At 44.6% G+C, this 17023-nt stretch overlaps 1 protein-coding gene across 4 annotated transcripts in view; it reads right to left on the bottom strand.

Annotated features, from left to right (window-relative positions):
* Positions 1-17023, bottom strand: part of RALGAPA2 (Ral GTPase activating protein catalytic subunit alpha 2) — a 412397-nt gene that overhangs the window by 109083 nt on the left and 286291 nt on the right. The gene's annotated exons all lie outside the window — the stretch shown is intronic.

Genomic DNA, 17023 nt, shown 5'->3' with positions numbered 1-17023 from the left:
GTCCTGGAACCTATGAAAGTTTGAGACTACTTTAGGCATAAAGGAGGGATTTAACCTTCGGAAGATGCTATCTTCCGTGATGGTCAAGTCTGGCTCCTGTATTGAAAGGGCCCGTAATTCTCCTATGCGCCTTGCGGTAGTAATTGCTACCAAAACACAGTTTTTAGTGTTAAGTTTTCCAGAGCCGTGGAAGACAGTGGCTCAACGGTTCCCTGCTCAAGTCTTTGAGAACTAGGTTCAAGTCCCATGGAGAAACTGACGACGGAGTCGGGGACGGATTCTAGTTGCTGAGGTTATGAAACGCTTGATCCAGCGATGGCTTGCCAGATCTTGATTGTAAAATGAACTAAGAGCTGATACCTGTACCTTTAGTGTACTAGGAGTAAGCCCTAGAACTAAGCCGTCATGGCGTTAGTCATGCTCAGCCTAGAATGGCCGGTGGCCCTGTAGCGTTTGGATCACTTCCTCGGAAAAGCCTTAAGCCATTAGAATTCCGGCTTCAGTAGCCAGGCCACAAGGTTCATTCTGTGCGGGTCTGGGTGCAGTAGAGGGTCTTAGTAAAGGAGACTGGCCCTCTAGGGGCAGAAGTATTGAGCCTTCCTGAGCCATGTTCCGTAGGGCTCCGTACCAGCTTTTCCCTGGCCACAAGGGAGCCACTCGGATTGTAGCGACTTGTTCTGCCCGTATCTTCTGCAGTGTTCTCGCTTCCGTGGGAATCGGAGGGAATGTGTAAGCCAGATTGAACTGCCACGGATGGGAGAAGGCATCTAATCCTCACGCTCAGTCGGTGGGACTGAGGGAAAAAAAGTTTCCACTTTCGTGTTTTGACCGCTGGCAAAAAGGGTCCACATCGGGATTTCCCCACCTTGACACCAGAGGCAAAAATACTGTTTGGTCTAGGCTCCATTCCCCAGAATGAACATCCTTCCTGCTGAGGAATTTGCCTGCTGATATGGACAACAGACGTTTCTCTGCCCAAGAAAAATTCCTTGCAGCTACCAATTTTTTGGTTGAAGAATTTCGTGCATCCTTGGTGTCGGATGTAGGACACTGTAATCGCATTGTCTGGGCAGACACATACATGATGATTTGGACAAGGGTTGATGCTGCTTTCAACGCTTCCTCCACAGTTTTCAGTTCTCACATTTGAGGAGCAGGCTCTGACGTCTGGGGGTCATACCCCCTGGAAGTGTGATTTCTCCACTATAGCACCCCAGACTCTCTGACTGGCGTCTGTGGTGACAATTTCCAGGCAGAGCTGATCCCAGCTGACGCCCCGCTGGAGGTTCTGGTAGTCCAGCCACCATAGGAGAGATGCCTTCACATGACCAGGAAGAGGGGTTCTCTTGGTCAGAGTATTCCGATACTTCTTCGAACACCGGAGTACATAGGACCGAAGGAACCTAGTATGGGCTTGAGCCCAGGAAACAGTTTGGACGCACGCTGTAAGCGAACCTAGGATGGACATTGAGTCTCAGGGTTGGTGCTCTCTAGTCTCCGAACCAGGAGGACTTCTGAACAAGGTCGAGTTGTCGTTCCCTGGGTAAGAAAGATGTTTGCCTTCCTGAGTCCAGGAGTATCCCTAAGAACTTCTTCCCTGACGAAGGAAGGTGGTCTGATTTCTCCAGGTTGGGGATCCAACCCAAGGACTGTAAAATCTTCAGGGACTTTCCTGTCCTGGTTCAGGCGAGACATGGATGGAGCCCTTATTAGAAGGTCGTCTAGGTATGGGACAATGCAAATCCCCTGCTGGCAAATGAAGATCATTGCCTCTGCAATTATCTTGGTAAACACTGGAAGGGCAGATGACATCCCCAACAGCAGGACATTGAACTGGTAGTGGTTGACCCAGGGACCCTGGAAAACAGCAAACCTGAGGAATTCCCTGTGGTCTGGATGAATCGGGACATGATATTAAGCGTCCCTCAGGTCTATTGCGGCCAACACCCAATGTGTCCTATGAGGGGGATTGCTGACTTAACCAACTCCATCCTGAATCATCTGTACTTTACCACTTGGTTCAAGGGTTTTAAGTTTATTATAACCCTGGTTTCCTGAGGGTTTTACAATTATGAAGAGGCGAGAGTAGCGGCCTCTGCCTATCTCCTGTCGATTTGCCTGCTGGTCTCCCACTCTCCCACATGAGCAGTCACGCACAGCGTGGAACTGGGGGGGGGATCGCCTTGCGGAGGTGTCTTTATATCTGACAGCAAGGATTTTTGGAGGTACGCCTGCAAGGACGTCACTCTTAGGCATTGAGGGGGAGGACTTTCGAACCTCAATCTCAGTCCATCGTGAAAGGTGCAAATAACCCATTGGTTTGAGGTTATGGATTGCAACACTATGGAATTCAAGGGTCGGCCCCTGACCGGAGAACCGTGAATTCTGGGAAGACTGGTCACGGGGAGGGAGACAAAAAAAAAATCGTTTCCTAGGTTCCCGAAGAGACTTCTTTTTATCAGTTGCTTTCTCTAGGATATCATCCAGAGCTGGGCCACATAATAATTTCCCTGAAAGGGAAACATATAGACGTTTGACAAAGTCTCCTCCCCCAGCTTTCAGCCATAGAGTTCTCCTGGTTGAGCTGGAGAGGTAAATGCATGACTTGTGACCTGCGATTGCAGGCTGATCTCCCATTTGGGCCCCGGCCCAGGCACAAAGCTGCTTAGCAGCCGCCACGTGCCGAACCTAAAAGGAACGGTTGACACCGCAGATTTTGCTGCTACCCGGATGGACTTAACAGAAGCATCCACTAGGAACCCTGTCGCTTTTGTAATAGGGAAAGAGAGTCAAGGGTTTCTTCCCTGGAGGTCCCCTGAGTGAGGTGATCCTCCAGCGTACGCCACCAGCAGACTGGGACCCGGCTACACACGTAGAGGCTATACTGGCCTTAAGCAGGGTTGTGGAGGCGTCCCAGGATTTCCTGAGCAAGCTTGCCATTGAGAGTTGCCCTTAAATGGAAGAGCAGCTCTCCTGCACATACACTTTAGGGACTTCCCATAAGGAGCCATCGCCGTCCAAGGGAAAATCGATTCCTCAATTCTGAGGTGACACCAAGTCTCTCTCGGAAGGCGCCCATTACCAGCCGTGAAGGCTTCAGCCCCTCCAAACATCTCATCTTATATAGAGAATTCCACTTCCTCCTCCCGTACTAACTAATCTGGTCTCTCATTCCCGTCCCGGCCCAGCCTCAAGTTGCTTAGCGGCCGTGACGGATGTAGTCACGCTCAGCCTAGAATGGCCGGAGGCACCTGCGGAAGAGAGATAGTATTCCCAGATCTGAGGGTGGAAGTGGAACCCTCATTTTCCCAAGCATCCTCTGAGTTAGAGGTATCAAATTCACTAGAGTCAGATTACACAGGTACAGATTTCCTCCTAGCAGGAGGGGGCTGTGGCTGGGAAAATGTCGTCATAGAAGATTGGACTTCTTGTCCGATGAGAGTTTTTATACTGTCCAGTAGGGAGGGCTGTACGTAATACATCGTCTGTGCAAGGCTGACAAAGCTACCCCTATACGAAGGGGGAGGCCTGGAACCACACCTGGTTTATTCTTTTTAGGGTCAGAGGCCTTGTCTCCCTACAAGAGAGAGAGAAGGCATACTAAGCCACCTCCGAGACTACTCTGGACAGAAAAGCGGGGACCCACCCCGCTACTAACAGTAGGAGGGCGACGCTGTGCCCGCAGTAGCCAGCAGTAAGGGATTGTCGCCATCCATGGTCAGTCTGCCACAGTCACTGTACAGATAATGGCCTTACCTGGACGCACCCAGACCAGGATTAGAATAACCGAGGTCCATTCAGCGTGTTGTGTGCTCCTCCTCCCCTCAGTCCACGGGTGAGGGTCATTTCAATCACCTCTCCCCACAGCTGAATTCCCCAGCTGCTCAGCAGCTTCCCCTGCACACTCGGTGGTGCTCCATCCTCTGACGAGAGCAGCCACGCTCAGCCCAGAAGGGCCGGTGGCTGGGCCCCCCGGACCGCGCCCGCAGTCCGGGAGCTGCGCCCAGATCGCATGCCGCATGGGGAGGACGACGTCGGGGAGCTCCAGGAGGACCCTGGCCTCACAGTACCGTCCCGCTTTACCCCGTTGAGGGGGAGCAGGAGGGGCGGGCAAGGGTCCCAAGTACCACCAAAGTGGAGACGGGAGCAGCCTTCCTACGGAGGAGAGCAAAGCCCCCGACCGTTGACTGCCCGGCGTTACAGGTATCTGATGTTGTAGTGCCTCCGGTCGCCGGCCATGGCAGCACTATCAGGACCTCTTCATGCCCCATAGGGGACATGAAAAACACTGGATATAGCAGGAAGGGGAGGGTTATTTAACCTCTTGTGCATTTCCTGTCCCCCATTAGGGCGGGGAGACATCCTCCGATATGGCTGTCGTGGAAGGTAACTAGAGAAATGTAGGCATAAATTAAATTAATGGATCAAATAACTACAATTTGGCATGTGCATATGTACTCACTCCTTTTGCTACGAAATCCCTAAAAATGTCTGTTGCAAGCAATTACCTTCACGAGTTACATAATTAGTGAAATTAAGTCCCCCTGTGTGCAATCTAAGGGTCACATGATCTGTCAGTATATGCACTTTACCTTTTCTAAAAGGCCACAAAGGCCGCAACACAATTAAGCAAGAAGCACCACTAACCAAACACCAGTATGAAGACCAAGGAGATCTTCAAACAAGTCATGGACAAAGTTGTTGAGAAGTACAAGTCAGGGTTTGGGTATAAAAAAAAAAGCCCAATCTCTGAAGATCTCCCGGAGCACCATCAAATCAATTATCATCAAATGAAAAGAACATGGTACCACAACAAACCTGCCAAGAGAGGGCCACCCACCGAAATGGTCAGCCTGGGAAAGGAGGGCTTTAATCAGAGAGGCAGCACAGAGACCAAAGGTAACCCTGAAGGAACTGCAGAATTCCCAGGCAGAGACTGGGGTATCTGTCCATATGACCGCTTTATGGAAGAGAAAGCAGAAAAAAAGCCCTTACTTACACACAAAAGTTGTAAGGCTCCTTTTGAGCTTGCCAAAAGAAATGTGGGAGACTCCCCAAATGTATTGAGGAAGATGATGTGGTCGGATGAGACCAAAATTGAACTTTTTGGCCACCAAGGTAAATGTCTGGAGCCAAACCAACACAGCTCATCACTCCAAAAACACCATCCCCACAGTGAAAAATGGTTGTGGCAGCATCGTGTTGTGGGGACAGTGAAAATAGTCCAAGTCGAGGGGAAGATGGATGGTGCGAAATTCTTGAGCAAAATCTGCTTCAGTCTGTCAGCGATTTGAGACTGACGGAGATTAACCTTTCAACAAGACAATAACCCATAGCATACTGCTAAAGCAACACTCAAATGGGTTAAGGGGAAATGTGTAAATGTTCTGAAGTTGCCTAGTCAAAGCCCAGACCTTAATCCAATTGACAATCTGTTGTCAGACTTCAAGATTGCTGTTCACCAGAGGAAACCATCTAACTTGAAGGAGCTGGAGCAGTTTTTTCCTTGAGGAATGGGCAAAAATCCCAGTGGCAAGATGTGGAAAGCGCATAAAGACTTATCCAAAATGACTTGCATCTGTAATTTATGCAAAAGGAGGCTCTACATAGTACTGACTTGGGGGGGGATGAATAGTCATGCGCACTGAAGTTTTCAGTTATTTTGTCCTATTTGTTATAGCTTCACAATAAAAAGAAAACCAAATGTTAACAGAACAAGGGTGGTGAATACTTTCGCAAGCCACTATGTTTACACAGCTCAGCTACATGAGCGCACACACACATTACATGTGTATATACCACCACATTCTGAAGTTCCTTCTAGGCATGTGAAGATCACATAACCTGAAGGGTCTTATAGCTAGACAGGACCTGCTGCATCCATGCAGCATTAGAAATGTACAGGTATCATCCTCCTGCATTAATCAGATCAATCAGTGGGGGGCAGGAGATGACAGCAGTTCTTTCAGTGATCAGAAGGAGATTGCAGAGGAAGCTGCCTCCAGACTACAAGACACCTGCAGAGAGAACGAGAGGGCGGACGTGGAAGGGAGGGCACGGTGCGGCCCATGGGCCACTGTTTTCCAGCCGTGGCTGTCTTGGTCCGAGTGACAGACTGGACAGACAGAGGGTCGGATGTGGCCCGCGGTCCGCACTTTGCCCAAGTCTGTTCTAGAGCGATAAAATAGAAAAGTCATATAAATAAGTGCTAAAGCCGAAACCTAGGATGGAATAATTGGCTTGTACCAAATAAAAGTCACAATGTGATCTTCAATCCTGTTATATTAGCAGTAGTATTTTCTGAATTATTAAAAACAAAACGGCCATAAAACAACCACAAATGCCAGAAATTGGAAGAAAACAAGCCATAAGTATGATTTCTTAATTTTTTTTTGTGTGAAGAAAGACAAGAGATGGGCACTGCAGCGATTAGTGACATTTGACAGGGGTCACAAACTGCTCTCGACACTGCCAGGATGAATGGGAAATCTGTTTTCCTGCATCCATCAAGAGATAATAGAGTAGCATTAATAATAAAGAGGAAATGTAGAATGTACAAGCAGCCAAAAAAAATCACAAACGCTACAGCCTTGTTCAAAGCTATGAAGCAAATACTTAGTATACAGTTCTGCCAGTTGTTACAGAAAAGTGACAGACATGCATCTAATCAGCATCCAACATTAGAAGAGGACGAGAAAGAGAGGGGGAAGGGTGCAAAAAAAAAAAAGAAAAGAGACCGTATATAAAGCCTGAATATCGATCGGCCCAATCACAACTGCCTCCTATCCTGAAGAGCTCAGCAGGGCAGATTGCGCAGCTCTCTATATTAGACAGAACGCAGCCTCTGCCTCCACTCCAGCACTTTGATAAGCTCACTTAGGTCCTCCAGGGAGAAACCGGTCAGGGCTGACACCAGATTTGCACCATCTGTTCCCCTTTTCTAATATCTGCAGAGCAGCCCTAACTGACCAGAGCCAGCTCCGATACAGAGGGGTGCTGATTTAGTAAAACACTACTGCAAGAGAAGACACATGCTATTTGAATTATTAATTTAGCACTTGAAAAGCTAGCTGCATGCCTTCAGGTGTTCCCATCCACACAGCAGAGTGACAGGGGAAACTAGCTAAACTGCTTCTGGACCAACCGGCTAACCGTCCAGCCTCAGGAATGGCCGATAGATTAACAAAAACAATAATCTACTTGTGCATAAAATCCATTTCATGGCATAGTCAATTACAGATTCCACCTGATTTCATCACTACGGACACAATATACGTAATGCATAGAAGACCATCATTTACACTATATATTGCAATGCTGCGGTACTGCAGAGTATAGAACAAGCAATCAAAGGATCCCAAGCTCAAATCACCTAAGGAGACTAAAAAAAAAACAAAAAACAAAATTAAATTAAAATCTATAAAATCTTCCCAGTTTAAATATACAATTAAAAAAATATATATATAAAAAAAAAAAATCTGGAATCGCCATTTCCATGAAAGTCAAATCTCTAAAAATATAAACGCAATTATCCCATACAGTAACTGCTGTAAATTGAAAACACAAACAGACATTCCAGAATCGCCGTGTTTCTGTTGATGCGCCTCTAAATGCAATAGCAAGCAATCAAAATATTGTTATGTACCCCAAAATAATCCAAATACAAATGCCAACCCACCCACACAAAAAACAAGCTCTTCCTCAGCTGCTTTGCCAGAAAAATAAAAAACTACATGTCTCAGAAAATATATATATTTTTTTGCCATCGGTGGAAGCAACAAAAACACAAACTACTAGGGTCAGTAGGGTCAGAGATGGGTGTCTTATAAAAAAAAAAATAAAAATGTTTTTGCTGCCATTTTTTTTGCTGCCAAATGAAGACCATTTTTAAGGTCTTCATTTTACTAACCACTAAAAATAAAACAAAATAGTTCGGCACTGACACATTTGTGCAAACCAGAAGAATCATATTAACCAAAATTTTTACCATGCAACGAACGTTATAAAAAGGACACAAAAAAAACAAAACAATATGTTGGTTGGTATAGCATTCCTTTCACTTCTTTATCTTCCCTGGAATACTTTTTCCAGGGCATTGCTTGTTAGGCAATCCTTGCATGTGTCAAACAGCCGCGAGACGTGCAGCCGCGGGGACTCCGACATATTTTTCGAGCATTCCAAAAACACTCGGTTGGCATCCAAGCATGCTCAGATAACACGTCATCCGAGGAAGTTTGCTCATCGTATGTATGTATGTGTAATAATATATATATATATATATATATATATATATATATATATAAAATGTATGTATTTATTAAGGCTCATGCAAGGAAGGGGAGTTAAAGTGTTAAAAACTTTTCAAAAAGTTTTGACTGTGAACTAAAAAATTCCTAACAATAGAAAAAAACCCATTAGAATATGACACATAGGGGTGAGGTTAGCTCTCCCGTACAAAGATCTATAGCCCACAGTCAATGACACTAGATAAAACACTAGGGAATGGGTAAATTATTGCACCAAATGGCTGAGAATTAATCTCCAATGACTGGCCGCAGTATAACGAGGCATCTGTGTCCCAGGGAGCCCATGCCGGGTCCCTAGCGGTATGTGTGGAGAGGAGAGCCCGCGTGCTAGCCTTTGTCCGCCTTGGCAGGCGGCTTTTCACCTCATTGTGTAGAGGACCCTCCTACATCTGGGACGCGTGGAATGCTTTCATTCTAACAGACTTCTTATTGTCTTTTTCTCTGCAGCTTTCTTGAGCAAGGGCTGCATTACGTCTGTGATAATTATATTGCTTAATTAAGTGAAGGGAAAAAAAAGAAGTTGGCTTTATATTTCAGGAGACGAAATGAAATTTCAATTCTGCTGCACTCATTTTGTATCTATCAGAACTTTGCGTGTGATGGAGAAATGCATACAGAGTCCGCACTGACCCGGGTGCCCCCGTCTGAATGCAAACCAAAAGACTAACATTATGCTGTATAATGGCCTTATGCTGCTGGGGGCGCTGTAACCTGATAGAGGGCATCATTTGATTAGGGAATGCAATTTAAAGACCAGGAAAGAGGCCAAATAGCAGACATCTCCCTTCCAAGCCTGTCCATCCATCCTGGGGTCAGTAGCTAGTGAACCAAAGGTCAGCTGCACTTGCCCTGGAAATGTCTGGATACAGTTTATTGCTTTGTGATGGCTTTGTCTTCTTTTTTATTATAGGAGTGCCATTACAAGTGCAGGGCCGAGCTGTGAGCTCGTATCTCTACTAGGCAGTATCATTGCTTATTCGGGTGACATTTATACGTCAAAGACGTTAAGATTTTTTCCTTTTCATGGTCACGTATGTTTTTACTGTTTATGAACTATTGGTATTTAAAGAACTCCCATCTAGGTTTTTTGTATTAAAAAAGTATTAAAAATGTACATGTATGTAACGTTGTGTGAGTATTAACATCCTCACAACCCACTGCTTTCTCCAGAGTCCAGAGCCGTTCTGCTCCTCTTCTCAGTGATGTCACCGCAATTGTGACTAGCCGGCTCACTCTACACTTTCTGTGAGACGGAAGTCTATTCTACAATGCAAGTCTATGGAATCTCATTCTCTCACACCCTAGGTTTACACTGTGACAACCACTTTCAGCTCACGAAGGGTGTCCCGGATAGTCGGCAGAGGGGTGATGTCACTGACAAGAGGAGCAGAATGGCGCTGGACACTGGAGAAAGCAGCGGGAGGTGAGTATATTAATACACTCACACAACATTACATGCATATATATACATTTACTAATAATATACTTTATGACAGTGAGGGTGATCAATGAGTGGAGCCGGCTGCCACGAGAGGTGGTGAGTTCTCCTTCAATAGAAGTCTTCAAACAGAGGCTGGACAGACATCTCTCTGGGATGATTTAGTGAATCCTGCTTTGAGCAGGAGGTTGGATATGATGACCCCTGAGGTCCCTTCCAACTCTACCACTCTATGATATATATAGATGGGAGTGCTTCTTTACCTAGGACATGTCATCAGGTCAAAGTATTGCCAGTTTTTGCCCTGAAAGTATTTCAATAAATGGCTCAAAAAAATTTTTCAAGGCATGTCTTTAGGCTGTCTGCATTACTAGGGTTCATACTCACACGTGACAAACTCGGACGAGTCTTGCACGTCAATACCCGGCACCGCCGGAAGTACATGCAGCTGAACGCGCGATTTGAGTGCCTGCGGCAGAGCCAGGTATTAACGTGTGAGGCTTGTCTGAGTTTCTCGCATGCGAGTATGAGCCTTTACCCTGAAAATCACATCCCCAAAAAGAAAAAAGGCCCATATATCTGGAACAAAATGGCCGATTTAGCAATACCAAATATGTGTATTACATTTTTTTTTGTTTTATTCTCAATGGTGCAAAAGGGGGGGGTGATTTGAACTTGTGTTTTTTCATATTTTTAAAAACTTTTTATTCTTTTATCTTTTAACTTTATTTAATAGTCCCCATTTGGAGACTTGAAGCAGCAATCGTCTGATCGCCTGTCGTATACATAGCAGGGCTTCAGCACTGCTATGTATAGCAGAAATGACGATCTCCGATGAACGCCGGCACGAGCCATCATTCACAGGAGTAATGTAATGACAGGCACAGGGATCGTCAGCAGTCTTCCTAAATCCCGCTATCAGAGAATGACAGTGGAAAGTAAGAGCTACAGCCGCGGTTACAGCGGAGCTGATAAAGATATATGATGACTGATTAAATCAGCTGGTTCAAAAAAAAAAAAAAAGGAATAATCAGGGATAGAAAAAAAAACTGAAATCGGAGCAAAAAGTGGCCATCTTTTCAACTGGTGACAGGTCACCAGTTACTACTCAGCACAAATATACTCAGTTTTAGATGGTTTCCCGATCACAGACCACCTACAGGGGTACATCTACCTTTGCAACCATTTTTATTGCTCAATTGTACATAATATGAGCCACCTTTGCAAACTGTCTTGATTAAACACTTTCTATATTCTGTTGAAGTGTGAAGTTTAGTCACATATGTTTAGTCACAGATCGGTTGGGAGACTTTGGCCCTGCATTGGTTCTCCTCCATCACTACATATTAATACACCATCAGTTTTTTAATTTTTGTTAAAAGGGAAGAGATTTTATTCCACTACTTTTGAAAAAAAAAAATTCAGACTGTTCTCATTATGGCTTTGGTGAATGATGTCATGTATGTAAAAAATTACCGTACTTCTTAAATCCGTGACACTTACACGTTCTAAACACCTTGGTATTCAACAATCCACAATCTTGATTGGGGTCTTCCTTTGGGATGCAGCCCCTCTTAGACCATTTGTTCTCGCCCCCTGTGTGGTTACTGTTCTTACATTGCCCCATTTTTTTCCCCTCTACACCCTTTTCTCTATTTTCCCTTTCCTTCCCCTTTTTCCTTCCTATACTTCTATATTTTAGAATGTCTAAGCTGGAAGTGTAACCAGCTCTCTGCAGTCAGATTATACATGCTGCTATCTATGTGTTATTAATGTAACCCTTGTTTCTATTTTTCTCATTGGCTCTGTATTTATGTTATCAATATCTGTAGGATTTTCTTTAGAAGTTTATGTCAAAGTGACAGTCACTAGCAAAAAAAAAAAATCTCTTATATGCAGACATATGTGTTACCATTTTTACAACTACCAACAAACCCTGCGTAGTCTGATCACGCAGTCTTATTCCTTCCACCAGCTCCCCACTAATGGTAATCTACATGTGGAATGAAATATGAAACTTATGGAAACCATTATGACTGCCCGATCAGACAAAATAGGGTTTATTGTTGAGGTCTGTATTACCCCGCCCACATTACTGATTGGTAGCTTTCTGTGGACACTCTGCCAATCAGTGTTGGGGGCGTGGTTATACAGAGCTCATGAATATGGAGGACTACCTGGCAGCAGACTTACTAGTCCTCTTCTGATAATCTCCTACTGATTAAATAGTAATTTTTATAAAAACTACAATAAGCAGCCCAGTAAGTAACACATTGCTGGAATCAGGGTCTCTGGCACTACAATGCGTTATCCTCACATGGGGTAACAACCTGGTGACAGATTCCCTTTAAAACAGCTGACAGCATTACATACAGAAGAGAACTAGGGGAGCAGTGTACATTTTATGGGAGTGATGGCCATACATTCTGCATGATCAAGAAATCCACTTTACTAATGCCCTGGGATTATATGATGAGTATCTTAGAGCTGGACTCCTTTTAATGTCAAGCAAAATTTTTTTTAACTCCTTCATGAAAAAGCAAATTTTTTGTGAATTTATTTCTTGCTGCCTTTCTTCCAAGAGACAGAACTTTATTTTGCTGTCGACTAAAATGATCTCCAATGAAGCCAAACCGCGGGACGGCTTCACGGGATTACAATGGTGGCAGAGGCGAGGGCCGTCAACCCATCCGCTAAGGAGCTGCACCCAACATCCTATGTAGTGAAGGGGTTAAAGTTTTTACAGCCATTCTGAGATGGCAATACGGGTTACATACACTATCGATTTATAATGCAGGTTTTCACTGTAGCGTTTGTGTGAGATTTCATAAAATTGAAGCACGCTACATTTTACAGTTGCAGTAATCTAGCGCAGGCACAGTGGGAAAGTGTAGCCCTTTAAATGAATAGGTATTGCCTCTAATACATATATGGTCCTGTTACCTAGGGCAAAATCAGTGCTTTATTAGCCAGAGTCGAGAGTTAAGAAAGGCGGTCCCAAGAGGTGGACTCCCCTCTGTGAAGTTCATATTCCCTTTATTGATCTGCTCTAGGAGCACAACATATGAAAAACAGTCTATATGGGAATAAACTTAATAGACAACCGTGCTTTTCAAGTAGAATACCCCACACCAGGAGGGTCAGTTACCTGCAGCACACTAGCAATTGTGCAACTACAATTCCCAGCATTCCACGACAGCTGCAGTGAGGTCGAAAGATCTGAGTATCTGTTCTTGGAAATCAATGCCCATTATTTGCGCACCCTCACTGTAATCTTTAGAGTGAAATGGTAGCTTGTGTGAGGAAAAAGTGAAAACTGCTATACAGAGATTCTAACTCTAAAGGCCCCTTCTCACATAGCGAGATCGCTGAAGCGTCACCAATTTTGTGATGCAACAGCGACCTTGCCAGCGATTTCGCTACATGTGACATGTAGCGGCGACCGGCCCCCCGCTGCGATGTCGCTGATCGTGCTTGAATGTCCTGGGCCATTTTTTGATCATTGGCGTCCCGCTGGCCAGCGCGCATCGCTGTGTTTGACGACGACGAGCGACCTCGTTAGCGACGCAGAAATCAGGGACGCAGGCGGGAGTCGTCAGAATCGCTACTGTGTGACAAGGTCCCAACGACCGCCGAGGTCGTTATACGGATCGCTGCTGCATCGTTGGGTAAGTCTGCATGTTTGACAGCCATGTAGCGATCATGTAGGGACGCACCAGCGATCCTTACCAGGTCGTATCGTTGTCGGGACCGCTGGTGCGTCGTTTAGTGTAACGGTACCCTAACAAGCATTGGTGATGAGAACTATGATGATGACATGGCTGACTGCTTTACATGCATGCCTAGGAACAGCAGCAAGGAGTCAAGACGTCTACTGTATACAATGAAGCAGTGGACACCTTTGAGTGTCAGAATTTGGTGGATTTTAGGTCCACATTTTCAGATGGAAAAAGCAACTGGGCGAGATTCCAACACATTTCACCAGTGCACAGCATACATTTTCAGCACAGCATATCAATGCTTGTTTCAGATTTTACCCTTACCGCTTATTGATCCCAAGGACAAAAAGTTTTAGGCTTACGTTTTTAAAGAAAATTGTGTATCCTGCAGAAATAATTACAGTGCAGTAATTAATTCTGGAACTCTTCTGTACACCCAATTGTGATACATTTGCAACATCACATCGAACAGAATGTTAAAGTACTTTAATGAATGTTGACTGATTTCCTCAGTCCCTCATTTATCCGGCAGTCAGAGCCCTTGACTGTGCTTTCTAGCACTTGAGACTAGGCTTTGATCACTGTTTTCCAAGTAGATGAATGCAGAATATTATATTTACAGGCATATCTTCTTTGCCTCTTGGCAATGGACGTGGGTAAAAAAAACAGTCAAGCCTTATATTTAGGAGGCATTCATTTACTTCTAGGAATCTATGCAGCTACATCTCTTATGTTTTGTGGAGTTAAGTTTAATTGTTAACAGTTCCTCTTTTAGATTATCGATAATGTTCTGAGTCATTTTCTAGCCACAGTATCCAGAACAACATTCCCTCAACACCACCAAGCAAGTTCCTCAAAGACACAAGACATACACACAGAAGTGTTGATCAGTGGAAGTCCAGTAGTGGAGGTCTGGGTGCTTTAACCCTCAATGATCGCTAAAAGATTAAGGGCAGAAGCACAGAAACATTAAGCTAAGAAAAAAAGCTACTGTCATGTCAGAAGATTTCGGAAAGTGACATTTGTAAGTGGAGAATTGCATTTCTCTCTACTCATCAAGAACCACAAAAGCATATTGATTTGTGAAGAAATGTGTGACGTTAAAGGGGTTGTCCTGCACTCAACAACTGATGACCCATCTGTTGGATTTCAGCTGATCAGCACCCCAAGCGATCTGCTTATTTCTCCTTCGGGATAAACTGGAGATAAACTTCCAGAGCAGATTTCAGCTGATCTGTAGGGGTGCCGGGTGGTAGACACTCCAAAATCTCATTTATTAAGCAAATGTCAAGTGTCAGACAATCCCTTTAAAAGGACTGAAATTGGCCATACACATAAGAAAGTTGTCAGAGAAATGCTTGTTTGGTGGACAGTTTTCTTTTCCGACCTTCCCATGCACACTCTACTAAGAATGCATTGTTTCTCCTTAAAATTTTGCGTTTTTGTGAGGTCACCGCACACGTCAAATCGCCGCATGCGGACGCATCCGCATACAATGCATGTCCCTGCGTACCCAATGTAAAAGATAGGTACGCAGGGAAACGTTGGACGCATACAGAAGTAGGCGGAGCGTAGGAAGAAAGGAGGAAGTAGGCAGCCATCCACAGCCCTCCCGAACGCAAATGTGAAACCAGCCTTATTCAGGATCCAGACCATGTAGCCATTAAATTGTGCATTTATTCTCAACACGTTTCAAAGTACAAGATTTCTTCATCAGGAGCACCACAATGTACATATGCACCATTGGTACATTGTGGTGCTCCTGATGAAGAAGTCTTGTACTTTGAAACGCGTTGAGAATAAATCCACAATTTAATGGCTACATGGTCTGGATCCTGAATTATTCAGCAGCACAGATTAAATCCACATTTACCCATTTTTTTTGTCGCTGGTTGGTCACGAGTGGACCGGGGGATCTTCCGCAGCGGATGTCTCTATAAGCTTGTCTTTTGGCTCAAATTGGTAAGTACAGTTTGATCATAGTAGTCATTTTATCCTGGATGGGAACCTATTGCGCTATTATTCTCCAGCAGCATATATTGGATTTGGAAGACAGAGGCACATAGTGAACATTTTACCACTGCTGTACAGCTGGAAGTGAGCAAATAACCTGGACATGCACCATACACTACATTATATGAAGCCAACTGGAAGACAATTAAAAAAGGTCAAAAAGTGTACAGGAAAATCTAGGAACATACAGTACAGACCAAAAGTTTGGACACACCTTCTCATTCAAAGTTTTCTTTATTTTCATGACTATGAAAATTGTAGATTCACTCTGAAGGCATCAAAATATGAATTAACACGTGGAATTATATAATTAACAAAAAAGTGTGAAACAACTGAAAATATGTCTTCTATTCTAGGTTCTTCAAAGTAGTCACCTTTTGCTTTGATTACTGCTTTGCACACTCTTGGCATTCTCTTGATAAGCTTCAAGAGGTAGTCACCGGAAATGGTTTTCACTTCACAGGTGTGTCCTGTCAGGTTTAATAAGTGGGATTTCTTGCCTTATAAATGAGGTTGGGACCATCAGTTATGTTGTGCAGAAGTCTGGTGGATACACAGCTGATTGTCCTACTGAATAGACTGTTAGAATTTGTATTATGACAAGAAAAAAGCAGCTAAGTAAAGAAAAACGAGTGGCCATCATTACTTTAAGAAATGAAGGTCAGTCAGTCCGAAAAATTGGAAAAACTTTGAAAGTGTCCCCAAGTGCAGTGGCAAAAACCATCAAGCGCTACAAAGAAACTGGCTCACATGAGGACCTCCCCAGGAAAGGAAGACCAAGAGTCACCTCTGCTGCGGAGGATAAGTTCATCCGAGTCACCAGCCTCAGAAATCGCAGGTTAACAGCAGCTCAGATTAGAGACCAGGTCAATGCCACACAGAGTTCTAGCAGCAGACACATCTCTACAACAACTGTTAAGAGGAGACGTTGTGCAGCAGGCCTTCATGGTAAAATAGCTGCTAGGAAACCACTGCTAAGGACAGGCAACAAGCAGAAGAGACTTGTTTGGGCTAAAGAACACAAGGAATGGACATTAGACCAGTGGAAATCTGTGCTTTGGTCTGAGGAGTCCAAATTTGAGATCTTTGGTTCCAACCACCGTGTCTTTGTGCGACGCAGAAAAGGTGAACGGATGGACTCTACATGCCTGGTTCCCACCGTGAAGCATGGAGGAGGTGGTGTGATGGTGTGGAGGTGCTTTTCTGGTGACACTGTTGGGGATTTATTCAAAATTGAAGGCATACTGAACCAGCATGGCTACCACAGCATCCTGCAGTGGCATGCTATTCCATCCGGTTTGCGTTTAGTTGGACTATCATTTATTTTTCAACAGGACAATGACCCCAAACACACCTCCAGGCTGTGTAAGGGCTATCTGACCAAGAGGGAGAGTGATGGGGTGCTACGCCAGATGACCTGGCCTTCACAGTCACCAGACCTGAACCCAATCGAGATGGTTTGGGGTGAGTTGGACCGCAGTGTGAAGGCAAAAGGGCCAACAAGTGCTAAGCATCTCTGGGAACTCCTTCAAGACTGTTGGAAGCCC

This window comes from Dendrobates tinctorius, unplaced genomic scaffold (genome assembly GCF_039654945.1).
Source record: "Dendrobates tinctorius isolate UK_male_01 unplaced genomic scaffold, ASM3965494v1 ptg000250l, whole genome shotgun sequence".
NCBI classification, from domain to species: Eukaryota; Metazoa; Chordata; class Amphibia; order Anura; family Dendrobatidae; genus Dendrobates; species Dendrobates tinctorius.
Note: the sequence above shows the minus strand (reverse complement) of the source record. Positions and strands in the feature narration are given on the sequence as shown.